Source organism: Stylophora pistillata, chromosome 14, assembly GCF_964205215.1.
Source record: "Stylophora pistillata chromosome 14, jaStyPist1.2, whole genome shotgun sequence".
NCBI lineage: Eukaryota > Metazoa > Cnidaria > Anthozoa > Scleractinia > Pocilloporidae > Stylophora > Stylophora pistillata.
The window spans coordinates 15,773,624-15,791,516 of NC_142532.1; the positions used below are offsets into that span (position 1 = coordinate 15,773,624).

General features: G+C 41.7%; 2 pseudogenes across 1 annotated transcript in view; both read right to left on the bottom strand.

Annotated features, from left to right (window-relative positions):
- Window positions 1-220: 220 nt before the first annotated feature.
- Window positions 221-17,893, bottom strand: part of LOC148716786 (cilia- and flagella-associated protein 70-like) — an 82,726-nt pseudogene continuing 65,053 nt past the window's right edge. Inside the window, exons 4-8 of the transcript XR_015995192.1 lie at window positions 13,811-13,972; window positions 13,441-13,530; window positions 12,853-12,953; window positions 1,613-1,660; window positions 221-906 (exon numbers count right to left, since the gene is read on the bottom strand). The product of XR_015995192.1 is annotated as a cilia- and flagella-associated protein 70-like (transcript). The remainder of the gene's footprint in view (window positions 907-1,612; window positions 1,661-12,852; window positions 12,954-13,440; window positions 13,531-13,810; window positions 13,973-17,893) is intronic.
- LOC148716787 (uncharacterized) lies at window positions 3,316-7,345 on the bottom strand (annotated as a pseudogene).

Below are 17,893 nucleotides of genomic sequence, written 5' to 3' on the forward strand. Positions count from 1 at the left end.
TTTTGTACGGACCTCCCTGCGCTCGGTCCGTACTGTCAAGACCTCGGCCCGATATTCTCCCAGTGCGGCCCTCGCGCTTGGTTAATAAGATATATATATTCATCGTAACTGATTTAGTTATTGACAAATAGAAAATCCAAGGACAGGCAGACAGCGTGAACGACGGACAGATCGTTGAGTAACCCATAAGACGTAAGAAACAAACAAAGTTTTGAAGACGTCATTCCAAAATCTTTTTAATTGTTTCCATAGATATTTTATATGGATTTACATAAAAAAAAAAAAGTGGGAAACATTGCTCGTTACAAGTTAAGTAAGGATCCTAATGACTCTATAACGCAATTTAAAAACAAGGTGGTGATAGTATGCCATGAAAAGGTAACCTCTTACCTCTTGAATAAAGAATTACCAAACTCTACAACGAACAAATGACATTTCTTAAAAAAAACAACAACAACAACAACAACAAAAAAAAAAAAAAAACAGAAAGAAAACAAAAAACACAGAAATATACGCCTGGAACAACACATCCGCAATCTTAAAGGTGTACGTTTACAACTGCACAAAAAGCGCAGAGCAAACTGTACAAATCCACCTACTCTGAAAAAAGCAGAGACTATAAATCACCACATCTTTCGCTCCATTTTGCAATAACAATGAAAAAAAACAACAACAAATAAAAAACCAAAACAAACCAAAAAAGAGTACCTATACCTAAGAATAATAAGCAGTGGGCATTCCACTATCGTTTTACAAAGAGCAGTCGATCGAGATGTCAGTAGTACGCACAAAGCAACAAACAAACAACAAACTGGATAAAATCCTAGCCACCATCGGATTTCCAAAGCCGACCTTTTGTTGTAATTGATGAATCTCTCCCAGCAGGTTATCGTCTTGTAGATTTAACTGCAAATAGTTCAAAAGAAGAATGCTTAACTATACATATTTCCTTCTTCAGTTAAAGAAGCATTACGCTTTAGATGAAAACTGATGTGGAAACCGTCAAGTTTTACAAAATGCGTCAAGATTCTACGAAGTATTCAATTTCGCTCCTAAGTTCTCGAGGTTAACTCTTATACCCCGAACATCAGTATGCATATTCTCCAAACTGTTCTCTATACATCTCCTTTGGTACTGACAAGGAGAATATGTGAAACGATGAAGAACTCCTCCTCTGGGTGCCCATTCCCTTTGTTCTCCTAACCTTAAAATGTTTGATTCTGGGGTGATACTGTCGGGAGAAATGTGATACTTGTGGGGATTAAATAGTCAATAGGCGTTAATGTCCAGGATTTCCAGACAAAGGGCTTCTTCAGGAACGGGAGGGGAGAATAAAAGACGCCCTTTTAAAAAGGGAAGCAAAAATTGAAAAAGTAGACAAATAGATCAAATAAGAAATTCATAATAATGATAATAATAATTATAGTAATAATAATAATTTACAGTGCGTCAAAAATTTCATCGATTATTTTTCTTCGAAATCTTTGCCCAAGTTTTATGAATATGGTAAATAGCATGCATCTTTTTTGCCAGAAACTGATGTTATCAAGGACGGAAACTAACAAAGCCTTTCATATTGAACTGCGACGCTATCTATATAATTGGCTCTTACTTTCAAAGCGTACTTGTAAGACTGTTCGGCTTCCAACTGTAGTCCGGTCTACAATAAAAATAGAAGTGTAAGATTTGCTTATAAACCAGAATGCTTGCCAGGCTATTAAGGGGCTGTCGGTGTAAGAACCTACCATTCGAATTTCGGCCGATCACAGAATTCCCTCAAATTTTTACTGTGAAATATTTGATCTATTCTATCGGCAAAAATGATATTTATTTGGTTCGTAATGCTATTTTATCAAATTTTTGGCGACGAGATGCGTGGACGGTCAAAAACAAAGAATAGTGTTTATTTCACAGTTAATTTTCAGCGTTTCGCTGGAAGCTCTAAACACTTACGCATTTGATCAAATAGCATATATCGGACATATGGTATCATTTTACATTTCTTCTGTTAATTAGTGGCAAAATAAGTAAATTCTGACCAAACAATGAAGAATTACGCTGTTTTGAAAATACCACACAAACAGCACTTTCCAAATTTGGGCTAGTGTGCTGTTGTTCCAAGACGCTTTTCTCAAAAGTATAACCGGATCTGGAGTCCTCACCCCTGTCCATGTTTAGTACTAGGGCTGGTGTGGCGAAAACAACAAAAACATTTTTGGCAACTAGTCTTTTCGAGCTACAGGAGCTCGATGAACTTTGCTAATTTTCAATGTTCAAAGTGCATATGACTTAATCTATGCATATTTGTGGTTACTTCATTTCTCGCTCAAAATCAATGTTTGAGGCAGTGCTTATTCTCAAAACTAACACGGTTGTTTTGTTAAGGTGAAGATGTCCATAAATTCATCTAAAGCTTGCCCCAAAGTTAGCAATTACGAAGGTAGAAATGAACATCTGTGTGAAGTTGTTTAACTGTCAGCGGGCTGAAACAGGTTGTCAAAATTTCATTAAGTATGTCTTCACCGCTGTTTTATGCTGTAAAAAAATAAAACTGCTGTCATAGATTTAGAAACGCTCATTCAAAATATGATATTATGAAGAGAACTTCATGTCTTACCAGAGATCTCCACCAGATCGGGTTGATTCAGTCATGTGTCACGCTCTTTACATTGAAAATGTCACGGGTTTAAATTTAACTACATCGCACAGAAATGGTTTGTGTCAAGAGCGATAATTTTCCTATTTTTACTTTATTTTTATTCTACAATTTGCCTTATTATGGACCAAAAAGTAATTTTATTGTAGACAATTATGACGATGTCGATTTTAGGTGGCAAACAGGTTGAAATGCCCATGTTTTTCTGTGATACCGTAAAATGGTAAAGGTTAAGTGAAAAAAGTAAAATACAAAATCAGTGGCCACTAAAAGATTAACGAATTAAGTTTTCTCTTTAGTATCGATAATCACCGCCGGTGATTCACCGTCTATTTGTCTCTTTAAATTCAAATGACCTTTAATTTCTTACTTGGTTATTATAGATTAAAGGTAAACGAGTTTGGAGAGATTTAATTACATCGCGTGACTTATATGGGTTTCAAAATATTGATTGATTGAGTCGGCGGAAGCATTTGCAGCTATGTTTTCGCCATTTTCCTCTGTTTTTGTATTTTCTTTGTTTTATCAACTAGTCTCTCTTCTACCAGAAAAGTAAAGCTCTACTCCTCGATATGTTCTGAAACCCCGAGTACGCCGAACCAGTCCTAATCAAAACGGATCAAACAATGTTCTTATTTAAGAGTTTAGACCTTTTCTTATCAGTTACAGTCACATCCTTCTAAGGATGTGGAAAGTTTAGTTTCCAGATCTTTTTTCCTATCTCGGGAACCATACGGAATCTCAAAAAATTTTAAACATCTCCTTAAGCATGACTACGCTGAAAGTTCAAGTTTCTTATCGCGTGAGAGGTCACACAAGCAGTATGAGTCATAGCAAATAGGGTGCTTTAGACCAAGCTGGCCGGCAACATTTTTCAACATTTCACGTTTTTCTTGCTCCTCTTCCTCTGCGTAAACTTCCTCCAATTCAATTTCTCGGCTTCCCTGTCTTCTTCTTGCAGGCGCTAGTCTCGAGAAAAACCCCTGCACTTGAGTCTTCGTTAGCCAGTCCTTCCTTTCAAACATGCGGGAACCATCTGGGTTTCTTGCCGTTCTCATGTCTGCAGCTACTTTTCCGAGAGCTGCCTTCGTACCGGTTCTCTCTCCAAGGTCAAATTTTGTTGTAAGATTCTGTTTAACTTCAGAAGTGAAACGCACGGCTTCCTGGCCTCGTGGCTTATGTAGTGCCCAACCAAGCAGCATATCACTGCTAGGACTACCAGCTTCTTGCTGGTGCTGTCGCTCGTCACTAGATTTTACTGGTGCGCTGTCGATTTCCTCCTCTTTAACACGGAGGAATTTTTCCGCCCAGTCTCTTCTGAGTTTGTCGTACACTGTAACAGAATTTCGGAGAATTTGGCAGTGGCCAGCGTCGCAGGTCATCGTTGATAAATTTGGACAAGAACTCTCTAGTTCGTCTGAACGACTACTTCGCTAACCTGTGCTATGATGACACTTACGTTAGACCTAGTGATATGGATATCCCGGACAGTGTAAAGCCCCCGAAAATATCTGAGCGGTGTGTTTGGAATACCTTAGTTCATGTAAAGAAAACGGAAACGGGACCAGACGACCTCCCGTACTGGATCTGGAAAGTCTGTGCTGAGCTACTCACACCAATCGTCACTCACGTTTGGAATCTGTCGCTGTCTACTCATACATGGCCAGACTCCTGGAAAAGGGCAAATGTTAATCCTCTCCCCAAAGTGAACAAGCCTACAGAGGACTCAGACTACCGTGGTATTAATGTTACTCCCGTTATTGCCCGGTTGTTCGAGAAGGTCGTGTATCGTACACAAGCACAGTCAGTCATTGAGAACAACCTGAGCCACACCCAATTTGCATATAGACAGGCGGGTAGTTGCACAAATGCCTTGCTCGCTATCCAGCACCAGACATACAAGTATTTAGATAGTAGTGACTGTAGCGCAGTGCGAATTTTTACCATGGACTTCAGTAAGGCTTTCGATTTTGTGAACCATGCTATTTTGTCTGCCAAACTGAAACAGCTGCCTCTAAATCCGTACATTATCAATTGGTATCATAGTTTCCTCTATGCAAGACAACAACGTGTTGTTAGTTATAATTTTTTAGGACAGTGGAAATCTGTCAATAGAGGAACCACACAAGGTAGTGTAAGCGGACCGTATCTTTTTAATATATTTTTGAACGATTTGGAGATTTTTTTTTAATGGTTGCCCTGTGCTTTTTAAATATGCCGATGATTCCACTATTCTTTCGCCTATCACTAGGAATAGTGACCCGTCTGCCGACTTAGTAGGACAGTTCTTAACATGGTGTAAAGACAATAGAATGGTCTGCAACCCTTGCAAATGTAAAGAGCTGGTTGTCAGAAAGAAAAATCATAATGTACTCTACCCTCCAATTAATAATATTCCGCAATGTAATAGCTTCGTTGTACTAGGAGTAACTTTACAGAGTGACAGAAAATTTGATGAGCATGTAAGAACTAAGCTTGTCAAAGCAAACAAGTGTTTACACGTCCTACGAACATTGAGAAAGGAACATTACTCTCAGGCAGAGATTGATCATCTTTTTAAATCCATTGTTTTGGCTAATTTTAGCTATGCACTTTCAGTCTATGGGCCATCTGAGTCCGATCTTACGGTTGTACAAAATTTTTTAGACCGATGTCATAAACGCTTTTTTATTTCATTTCCAGTTTTTATCAAGAACCTTTTAAACAAACAAGACCGAAACATTTTGAAGAAACTCAAATCAACGGATTGCCACCCCTGAAAGACATCATTCCTGTCCAAAAGACATATGTACACAATCTTAGAAAAAAAGGCTGCGCGCGCCCGAAAATTAATACGCAGCGCTTTGTGAACACCTTTATAAATAGGTTGATATTTAAGCTACATTTATTGTAATGACATACTTTTGAATTCATAATATGTATGTAGATTTCTGTAGTTTTTCCAAATTCATTGTAACATAAGATATGTAGTTTTATCTTATGATAGAATAAAGACTTTATTATTAGTGGCCGCCCACATCGAGGTGACTTTCTAATTCACTGAATTTCTTGAACACCACATTGCACCCTGGATCAGAACAGGCAAAAAGACCATTCGCTTCTTCACCATCACTATTTTTTGTCGCCTTATGGAGCCAAGCCTCTTTGAGCAGAAAGAATTTTTCATTTGCAACGAGGCATGTAGAACCTTGGGGCCTGACGACTAAATCTTGGTAAGGAATCAGCCTTCCCTGCCCTATGACATAAGCTCTCCATATTCGCATTCCTTCACCCTCGAACTTGAAGTTGTCATATATACTAAAACCGTGTATCTTTTGTTCTTCAAGTGTTTTTTAGTTTGGTTTATTGAGCAAACGCAGGCAGTTGTACCTCTAACACGACGTTCTGAGAGTGCTGCACGCATATCTTTGGCAGAAACTACATCATGTCCCTCGTTACAGTATCGTCATATTGTTGACTTCATCGAGCAAAGAATCCGATCACAGACATCTCTTCCATACTGGGGTTCAGAAAAGTCATATCGCATGACTGCAATACCAATTCGTTTCCCTGCATTCCTAACGGCCGACAAGATAAAGTTGTGGTAACATCCTGCTTCATCGCTCCTTTGGTAAATTTTACTAATTTGGGGGTGTTCCTTCTTTACAACCTCGAGTGTGTTCTCAATAATGGAACAAACTGCATACCAGTCTGGTTGGCACGAGTCGAAGATATGAGCGTACGACGTCAGTTTTCCAGAGGTGGCATTCTTAGATATGGGGGTGGCATTCTTAGATATGCCAGCTTATCCCACGCTTTCCAAACCAGTCGGATTGTTTCTCACGATATTTCATTTGGAGAAACTTCATTGCCCAGTCCATAATCAGAATAGCGGACTCCGCATGTGGTAACCTCATTGCATCTTGTTTCGTCTTCTCATTGTTTATTGAGCGCATGATATGCGCTTTCCAAAGCAATATATTCTCCTGGGCCTGGTTGAAGTCATACAGGAGATCTTCTCGTTGGTCTAAGTTGTAAGGCGTCCAGGATGAACCTTCGATTCCTTGTCTCACATCTTGTAAAACCTTCTTCAGCCCTTGACAGTCACCGCAAGTGGATTGGTGCTCATGCGAACATTGATGTTAAAAGTTTGGTTCTACAGGATCACTTAGCGCAAACCTTCGACAGTGGTCTGCACAAGTGGAGTCATCTGGTTGACAGTGCAGGCGGTAGTCAGTTTTGAGATAGCGTTTAGCATCTCGTAGTTTTTGACGAACATACAGGCACCCCTGCATTTGCATTCCTGCTTTCGCAAGAGTTTCAACCAGTGTTTCAAGTGACTGAAAGCCCGCCGCGCCATCGGCAGCAGTGTTATCTAGGCCTTGCAGTGACTTACGTTGAGATGCTTCTCGAAATTCTAATATTTTGAACATTGTGGACCTACTCAGAGGCTCGTGACATTGTTTTTTGCAATACTCCAAGTACTGTTCAATCATTGTAGACCTAGTCAGGGTTCTTACCACATTTGGCATCTCTATCTTGTCGCCATTATCTGGGAAAAGTATCTTGCTACCATAAGAAACATCTTGATAAAAGTACGGTCTATTTACAAAATCTACAAAGTGATCTACTTTGCCCATCTCAAGGCGTACACGGTGCTTTGTTGTGGTCTCAGGGATATAAGCCATATTAATGAAACATTAAGGAAAAAAAAACACACACACACACACACACACACACACACACGCAAAAACGAGACAGAAAAGAAATAATAAAAGAGATAAAAGTTGGAGGTGATATTCAAAATCAAAAGATGGCAATAAAAAAGAATAATACTTGTACTATACTTAGCTGTATCACCTTAAAAAAGGACATTCCGTTGAGCTTCTGCCTGAAATCGGCACTGCTGATATGTTTTCCATAAACCTACATTTTCTGTTACATGATAAGGTAAATCTCTCATAAAAAGAAGTAATACCTCTGACACTAACCATTTCTTTCGACAAATCGAAAATACCTGCGTGCGTTGTAGTCAAAAATGGATCCGTGATATCGATTCTCAATGTAAAGAGCGTGACACATGACTGAATCAACCCATTTTTGTGGAGTTATTCTCAAGCACAGATAAGACATGAGGTTCTACATATTTTGAGTGAACGTTTCTTCAGTCAGTTGGATGAAGTTGCTAGTGTCACCTCGTCGGTTGTTCAGGGTATTTTGAGCAATGGTGATATCCTAAGTAGTACAAATAATGAAATAATTAATGATACAAGTAGTGAAATAATTAACAATACAAGTAGTGATATAATTAACGATAAGGCCAGCGCTGGCAATGGGGAAGTTATCTTAGTTAATGAAATTGCAAATGAACCTAATGCAAATAGTGAAAATAGTACCTTACCTAATGTAGATGAGCCTCAGGACTGGGGTTCCATTGTTGACTCTCAGGATGTGAATATGTCACCGGCCTCTGGCCAACGCAAAAGGCCCTCTACCTCCTCGACTCCTAGGCGCCGTCCAGCTAAGAGGACCCCGGGCACTCCTCAATTTCCTGTGGGCCCTTCGGCTGCTACTAGGGTTAATGCAAGTCGTGCGGCTAAGAAAAAGTCATGATGTTTCTTTTATGCTTTGTGATGGCTCTTTCCATCCTTACGTTAAATTGTAATGGTATCCGGGACCAGTCTAAAAGGATTGGTCTCGTGCAGTGGTTGCGATCTCTCCCTGTGAAGGTTGACGTTGTCTGCCTTCAAGAAACGCACTGTGTTACTCGGGCTGAATGTTCTTTGTGGTTTTCTTTGTCTGGTTTCTCTTCTGTGTTAGCTCCGGGTTCTGTCCATTCCTGTGGTTGCGTCGTGCTCTATCGTCCTTGTATCTCTCTTCTTAATTCTTGGTCTGCTGATGGTCGCTATTTGCAATGTGAATTCTCTTTTCATGAAAAGGTCTTTAGGGTGGTTTGTCTCTATGCCCCCAATTGCAACCCTGCACGGGATCAGTTCTTTGATGGCTTGCATTCGAAGATTGACCCTTCAATACCTACGGTCCTGGCTGGCGATTTTAACTCCGTCTTTGACCGGGCTCGAGACCGACGTGGTCCAGTTCCTGCCACTGTATCTAGGGATAATTCCTCCTCGCTTAGTCATCTTTTTGATGCGTGTTGCGTCACTGACATCTGGCGTTACCTCCACCCCTCTTCTCCGGGGTTCACCTGGACCAGGTGGGACGGGAGCTTGTCGTCGCGTATTGACATGTTTGGGATTCCTTTTGAATGGGTCCCATCGGTGTCCTCTGTTTCTGTGTATGTCTGTCCATTCTCGGATCATCGTGGCTTGTGTTTGTCTGTGTCTGTTCCTGACGTCGTCCCACCTGGCCCTGGCTTCTGGAAGCTCAACACCTCAATTTTGGAAGATCACGATTATTGTCAACTTGTCCGAGAGGAATGGTCCGCCTGGCGTCTTGCTGTCCCTCGCTTCCCCTCTCTCGCTAAATGGTGGGATAGGGGGAAAAGCCGGATTAAGGGGCTCACCATACGTTTTTGTGCCAGTAGGGCCCGTAAGACATCTGCATGTAGAGACGCCCTGGTGCGCCTTGTTCAACATCTCCAGGAGAAAGTCGATTCGGGGGTTACTTCTTGTGTGGATCCACTGCGGTCGGCTCTCTCTGAGCTTGCTCGCCTAGATTCTGATGTGGCGAAGGGGGCCCAGGTCCGGGCGCGAGTCAAATGGGTTGAGGAAGGTGAGACTTCCTCGCGTTATTTTTTTCGTTTAGAGAAAAAACGTTCTGCCGACCGTCGCATCTCTGCGCTGAGAGAGCCTGATGGCTCAATTGTTTCTTCTTCTGCTGCTCTCTGTGCGTCTCTTGGTTCCTTCTATTTTGGTCTATATACTGCTTCGCCTACAGACTCTCATGTCCAATCTTCCCTTCTCGGTAATCTGTCCTCGTTTCTTCCTCAGGATCAGTCTAATAGTTGCGAGGGCCTACTCACACCATCTGAGGTCCTTGACGCTCTCAAGGGTATTGCACGCAACAAGACCCCAGGTCTAGATGGGCTCCCTATGGAGTTCTATCTCCGTTTCTGGGATGTGGTTGGTGCTAATCTTGTGGCTGTCCTTAATGAGTGTTTTTCTTCTGGCTCTCTTTCTCTCTCTCTCAGCGTAGAGGTGTCATTACTCTGTCATTCAAGAAGGGGGATCGTCTCGATCCTAAGAACTGGCGGCCCATATCTCTTTTAAATGTGGACTATAAGTTGGCGTCGCGGGCCATAGCCGGGCGTCTTCTCCGCGTGATACACCTTGTCGTCAATCGCGATCAGACGTGCGGGGTCCCTGGCCGCTTCATTGGCGAGAATGTCGCGTTACTGAGAGATGTTGTGAGCTATGCCGAGTCCTCTGGCACCCCTGTTGCGATCCTATCTCTTGACCAAGAAAAGGCCTTCGACCGGGTGGATTGGGGTTTTATGCGGTCCACTCTGGTCGCCATGGGTTTTGGTCCGTCCTTTGTAGCGTGGATTGACCTATTCTATACTCGTGTGCAAAGTGCTGTAAATGTTAATGGTTACTTGACTCCCTTCTTTAGTCTTTCTCGTGGTGTCCGGCAGGGGTGTCCATTATCTTCACTCTTGTATGTTCTTGTTTCGGAGGTCCTTGCGTGTCGCATTCGTGCAGACCCCCGTATTAAGGGTCTGTCTCTCCCAGGTTGTCCTCCGCTGTCTCCCATCTCTCAGCACGCGGATGACACATCTCTCATACTTACCTCGGATGAAGGCATCTCGGCTGCTCTTGACATATATAGGTGTTATGAATTAGCGTCTGGATCGAGGATTAACCTTTCCAAATCTAAGGGTCTCTGGTTGGGTGGATGGCGGGGTCGCACGGACCCCCCAGTTCCTTTTGACTGGTCTCCTGTCAAGCTCAAGGTGCTGGTGGTTTTCATTGGCCCCGGTAACCTTGAGGAAGACAACTGGCGCCCTCGCATCAATACGGTGGACCATGTTCTCAAGTCTTGGTGTGCTCGTATTCTGTCTTTTCGTGGCAAGGCCCTCGTTATTAACGCTCTTGCCCTCTCCCGGGTTTGGTATGTGGCCTCTCTTATCCACATGCCGGCCTGGGTGGAGGTGGGGCTCTCTAGTCTGGTTTTTTCTTTCTTTTGGTCTGGCAAGCGGGAGCTCGTCTCTCGTTCTGCCGTTGTTCAATCCCCCCTTTTTGGGGGGACGTTCAGTCTAAGGTGAGGGCCCTCCTGGGCCAATGGGTGAGGAGATTCGTCTCTTCTCCTTCCAGTTGGGTCACTCTCATGTCTTTTTGGTTTAATTCCTTGTTTGGTGTCTCTCCTTTTGTTGTGTTTTCTCGTCCTTTTAGTTTTGACCCTAGGGTCTTGCCACCCTTCTATCAAGCTCTGGTACTGGCGTGGCGTAAGCTCGACGGGGCTTTCGCTACGTCCAAAAACTCTCTGGTTTATGGTTCTTCGTGTCCTCTTGTCTGTTCTCCTGTCTTAACCATGTCTGCTAAGTCTTGTTACCTGTACCTTCTCTCTGAGAACATGGTCCAGCCTCATTCTGTTCTTAAGTTTATGTTCATCTACCCCTATCTCGACTGGCCTGCCTCGTGGCGCGCCTTATCTTTCTTTCATCTTGATCGTTGTGTTATCGATCTGAATTGGAAGATAGCGCACGGCGTCCTGTACACCGCCCGGCGTCTTTCCCCGTTTGGTTTGTCTATTCCCCTCTCTTGTTTTTGTGGGCCCCGGGTCGAGTCGCTCGAGCATCTGTTCTTTTATTGTCCACTTGCTAAGAGTGTTCTCGCCTGGGTGCAGTCTTTGCTATTTTGTTTCTCTCCTATGTGTCCTGTCATCACTCTTCGTCATGTCCTTTTTGGCTTTAACTCTACTGACCTTATTTCTGTTCCGCGTGTTTTTGTCTATCTTCTCAATGTCTCTAAGTTTTGTATCTGGCTGTGTAGAAATGATTTCCGGTTTCGAGATATTCGTCCTAGCGCCGTGGCGGTGATTGCATCCATCAAGGCCCGCCTGAAGTCCTACCTACCAGTCTCCTTCAGGCGGTGCAAGTCTAACAGGCGTCGTCGCGTGTTTTATCGGCAGTGGTGTGCCCGTGGTGTCATTGCATCCGTGCATGGTGACTCCCTCCGGTTTGCTTTCTAGCTGTTTTGGTTTTTGTTGTGCCTCCCCTTGGCTGGCTAGGGGCTATGATTATTGTTTTGCTTTTTTCTGGTGCCTCCCCTTGTCTGGCTAGGGGCTATGATTATCGTTTTGGTTTTTTACAGTGCCACCCCTTGGCTGGCTAGGGGCTATTATTATCGTTTTGGTCTGCTATTATTGTTGTGAGTGCGTTCTTCCTTGGAGTGAGTGTGTAATTTTTAGGTGAGGTGGGGTTCGATTCCCCAGCGAGTTTGGCGTCTGGTGACCCTCGTTTATGGTGGACCCCATCCCTAAGGCATTGCACGCCTGCCATGGGTTGGGTTTAGACATCTAGGTCGGCGGGCACTGCACCTCCCTTCATCGGGGGCCCGGCCGTCCACCTTAAACATAAAAAAAAGACACTATTCTTTGGTTTTGACCGTCCTCGCATCTCGTCGCCAAAAATTTGATAAAATAGCATTACGAACCAAATAAATATCATTTTTGCCGATAGAATAGATCAATTATTTCACAGTAAAAATTTGAGGGAATTCTGTTATCGGCCGAGATTCGAGTGGTCGGTTCTTCCGCGGACAGCCTCTTAAAGTGCATATGTCCCGGTTATCGCGTGGCAAAAATCGCACTTAATATCGTAACATGATGTCACATTGTGTACCTCAATGGAACTTTCAGAAGAGTCGGTTCAAAGGAATCATTAGAATCACTGGACATATCTGCCTTTCAATTCACTATCTATCTATTACGAAGTACTGCAGAACCCTCTTAACGACAACAGACCTTCGCGGTAAAGGTACACAATGTGACGTCACGAATAACTTCGACGGCCATAAACTAGGTCCCAGTCTCCGGAAAAAAACTCGTGTCAAATGCACTTTAAGCGATCTAAAGTGGCGTACACAAATATGAAAACACGCAACGATCTACCCCTCGTTCGAGCAAAGGAGAAAACCATACTTTAGCTTGCCTTTAGAACACGCTCAAAAGAACTGGAAGGAAAGCGAAAAAAAAAAGTCGTTCTACTTTTGCGCATCCTAAAATCCAGAAGGAACATGAATCTGATTTAAGGTTACCTGTAAACACACCAAGGACAGATAGGCCCATACTTTTGCGTCTTATTGTTTAAAATATTTGCTTCTGATAGTGCGTCCTCAACTTCGGCCAAATTTCCCAGCTAAAATAAATCACATTTTGAAGTCACAATCAAATCGTAGTCGGAGATTTGTCACAGCAAACAATTGAAATTCGGTTGATTTATCCCATTCCTTCGAAGGGTTCATTTCTCCAAAAAATAGTTAAACGAATTCAATTCAAGCGCAATTCGCGGTGTTGAATTCTTGGCTGTAGTCCCAGAAGTCAGTGATTGACACATGCGTGGCGTATCGCAGTCGCAAATCCGCACGTACGGTCATACAACGAAGTAACGTACATGTATAACGTCGCAATAGTATATATATTTTTTTGGACAAAATTTTTCAATGCTTTACAAAACATGTAATTTGGAGGTCAACTGGTGAGCAGCACAACCTTCATATCCCCTCTTTAAGATTCTGTGATAGCAATGAAACTTTTTTCCTCTCATAAAATCAATTTTACTTTATACAATATGATAAATGAGTTATGAGAAATTTAAAGAACCTGAGTAAAAATTGTCTTCTTACCCTATAGCAAGCAATTCCTACTCCAAGCCAAGAAATAGAGGAGGGCGAGCGAATGCAGGCTTTCAAGAAGGTTGCCTTTGCTTTATCAAACTAAATATGAAGAAAGAAGATGACTTTAAGAGAACAATAATCAATGTTTAACTTCCCCTACCCACTTCAAACACGCATATGTCAACCATTTGGTGCCAAACGTCAAAATGATAAACCTAACACGTCAAACGTCAAATTTCAAATGTCAAATGTCACATGTCAAATGTCGAATGTTAAAACATCAAAATACGAACCAAAGAAAGTAGACAGTAGGGTATACAAGATGTCAACAATTAAAGGCTTTTCAACTAAAACTCAAACAGCGTAACGTGGCACCAACCTCCCCTTTCCCCAGGTAAATCGATGCAAGTCTCAGACAGATGGCGTGCATTTCTGAAGCTTCGGTTGTATAAGCCAGTGTTCTCTCATAGCAGTCCTGAGCTTCCTCAATTCGGCTCGTCAAATAACAGAGGTGTCCCATTAAACTCCATGCATCTGGGTTCTGTTAGAAAATAAAAAGGCAAACTTCAGAGCTTTGCACTGCGTAAGTTTAAAGTATACTTAAGAATCCCACACGCCTCCCAAACTCATGAGCATATATATTCGCAAACTGTCCGGTTTGCGGTTTGGAAGTTACAGTATGTCAAACATTTCAAGCAATTGGTTATGTCTTGCGGTAAAGCAACCTTACCTCTCGAGGGGGCCAAAACGTCAATAGCCTACCTCGCAACTGTTTTTTCCCCATGATTTTACACGACGCCCTGGTTTCTTGACACAAAAAACGGTTGCAAAGTAGACTAATTCACAAATGGCGAACGCAGACTTGGAAAGAGTTAACAAGATCAAATCAGGGCGTGACACTAACTTTTCAACTTACGAGCCAGTTGCCAAGTAACACCTTAGATACATGGTACGACCTTTATAGGGGAATCCTTGTTTACAATATTTGCCTCATTAGCATAAGCAATTTAGTTTCTGATAGAGCTAAAGATAAATCAGTTCTGAATATCGAAAGGTCAAAGTACGATTAACTCGGCCAATGAATACGAGCCTGATGCATTGAATACTTTTTGTGCAACACGGGCTTAAAAACTCAAAATTTTACATAGAATGTATGAGCTCATTAGCGCTTTTGCCACCCAGAAATTTTGCAGTTTTTGATGAACTATTTCTCCTTGAATATTACACCCACAGAGCTAAAAATTTCACCATGTACTAAGGTTTTCTAGCTCCTTAGGTGTCTGAAGTCAATTTGTATCTAACATGCTACCTTCTTTAAACAAAGCCGTATGCAAATGAGCAAAAATGTAAACAATGACGTCAGCATGAATCCTCCTATAGCAGGAACGGTGGAACGATGGAACGGTAGATTGGCCGAAAATGGCCCCAACTCCTAAAACATGGAGCGGATGTCAGGGCATGTTGCGCGAATTTTGTACATAGATACTTCCACTTCAAGAAAAGATCGCCCTCGAAACGGCGACTTGTACATTTGCATGACCTTGAGATCGTCCACCGTGATATAAAGCCTGCCAGTATACTGGTCTCCAACCAGCATTATTGCTCCATGTTTTAGGAGTTGGGATCATTTTCCGCCAATCTACCGTTCCATCGTTCCACCGTTCCTGCTATAAGGTTCGTATTCTTTTTCTTCGCCTTTCTTCCCAATACGCATGCGTGGCCGGGCTAGTTTCCAGGTAACGACGAAGGACAGCGTGTTTGCGTTGAAGGTTTGAATGTTTGAATTGAAGAATTGCGTATTGGAAATGACGAGTATCATGTTCGCATTGAGTAATTGAATGTTTGGAAAAGGAGTTCGAATATTTGAAGTGATGAATAGGGTTACCAAATTAAACAACTGGATGTCTCCATAGTCGAACAGCAGATCTGACCTAAGAGATTAAGCGTTGGAATGGAAGAATTGCCGTTTTGAATTGAAGAGTAGAGTGTTTGAATTGCAGAACGATTGTTTCAAACTGAAGGATTGCGTGTTTCTGTCGACAAAAAGCCTATTTGAACTGGCAAATAGTGTATTTGAATTGACGAGTAGCAGGTTTGCGGTAAAGAATTGCATATTGGAATAGAACGATAGCATTTTTACTTGCGAAACTGACTATTTTGAATTGCGAGATTGAAAATTTGAAATGCACAATAGCATGTTTGAATTAGACGACTGAATGTTTGGGTGGTAGAAAAACATTTTTAAAACGAAGGATTGGACGTTTGAATAGAAAAACAGCATGACTGAATCGAAGAAATATTGCTTTGAATTGAAATAATGGATGTTTCAATAAATAAATAGCGTATCCGAATTGTCAAACAAGAAGTTTGAATAGAAGAATAGCAAGTCTGACACTTGAATTTTGACACTAAAAACGCGCCATAGGTTCTAACGTGCCCGACTGACCTTCCTTTCTATTCGCTAACGCAATGACAGCTCTGACAGTGGACTTCGAAATGGCTTTCTGGGGCGCGCGCCCGAGATGAAAACAAACAATATTATTGCTTTTTTCTTGTTTTCCTATTTTAATTCAATGATGCGATTAAAGGAAAATTTATTACCTCACTCATGAATTCCGCGTTGAATTGTACTTGAAAACCGACATCGCTCTCATCGCTTCGCGATTCGTGCGATCAGTCGGTTTTCGCGTGCAATTTAACGCGGAATTCATGAGTCAGGTAATGAATCAATCCCTCAGTCGGTATGAAGTGATATCATTTCGGGATACAAATCGCGATTAAAGGTGTTCCGGGATCAATCCATGTAAAGTTTTGTGCAACATAACATGTTAAGTTTTCGGGTTAGAAGAATTCTAAGACAGTACAATCACACAAGATGCGGGTCCAGAAGCACATGGCAATACACGCAAGCGCTGTACGGTACGCGGGTTCATAGAATCATTCCCTCCAAAAAATACCAAACAGTCAATATAAAGCATCCCGATCGCTATAACAGAGTTGGCTATTAGCCTTTCACGACCACGGAGTCGAGTGCACTAACCATGAGGCCACCGTGCCTTCCAAAGACATCAATCAGAACATTGAAAAATTTAAGATGCCGTATTCTTTTAATTTCACCCAAGGCAGAGGCAATCATTTAGTATATGGCAAACACTTTGTATAAAGCGATTCCAATTTAAGCTATGATCAATACGTAACCCCTGCGATTTTGTAGAGGGACTGATCATTTATCGTAAAAATTGGAATCTCAGAAGTGATTGATAGCCTGCCTCGACGTACTTAACAGAAATCAGTTCGGTTTTTGTTAAGTTAAGCGAATTATTTAGCAGCTAGCCATAGGTAGATCCCATTTAAAATAAATCGTAATTAAGACAATCGTCAATTTTCTTTAAGTCTGCATTGGCATTGGTCAAACTGGTGTTATCTGACTGTATACATTCAAGGATTTGGCAATTAAAAAAGCGAAGGTTTTATGTTTACAATTGATGGCCTAATTTCTATCTCGTCTCCATTTCTTGCATGGATGTTTGCAATCCATAAAATACACACACCACAGCCGAAACCCTCCAACGATAGTTCAGCTTTGTTTACCGTTTGACATGTTAGGTGACTAATTAGTGCAGCTTAATTAATTTATTAACTCTAAATAACCTTTTTTGCCACACACTGAAGACAACGAAACAAGCTGCACGAACACTCATGTAACCGGACAGGTCCACTAACGGACTCTTTTTACAATCCTTTTTTTTTTTTACAGTGAAACTCTGTATTTTTAACATTGCTGTAAGCGGACACTCTCTCGTAAAATATAAGCGAACGCAGACATTTTTAAAGTAAAAATTAGATTTGTTTTCGTTTATGCTCTTTCGTAAACAGATACTCCAATCCAAGTTGAGATGCATGGACGGAAGCATTAAGTCCAGTCTAGCGTTTTGTAGAGTATGGAATAATTACAATTCAAGCTTATATATATTTTTTCTTTTTTTAACATTTGACATCAATAAAGAGTTTCAGTCGCTAATTAACCAACATTCTCCGCAAATAAACTCTCCCGTAGGCAGACATTCATCCAATTTTCTTTGGCATCCGCTTATGAAAATAATTCTTGTAGACGAACAGCTGTACTAACGGACATTTTTTCCAATTCCCGAAAATGTCAGCTTACGGGAGAGTTGACTGTATCATCAAACCACTGCATCAGACGAGCTAGGTCCGAAACGATGATATGTTGCATAAATAAATCATGCATTTGGTATTTTAGTCCTTGGTTGTCGCAAAACCTATGTAAGCACCCAATGTGAGTTTCTGATCGGCAATTTCGAGATACTAAATGTGCGTTTTTCAAGATATAATTATCCATTTTGAGACAATGTTCAGGCCATCGATTTGAACAATAATTTGTTCAGCTATGCCTGCTATCCAATCACATGTCTCATTAGCTTTATGCCGTGCCAATCTAACT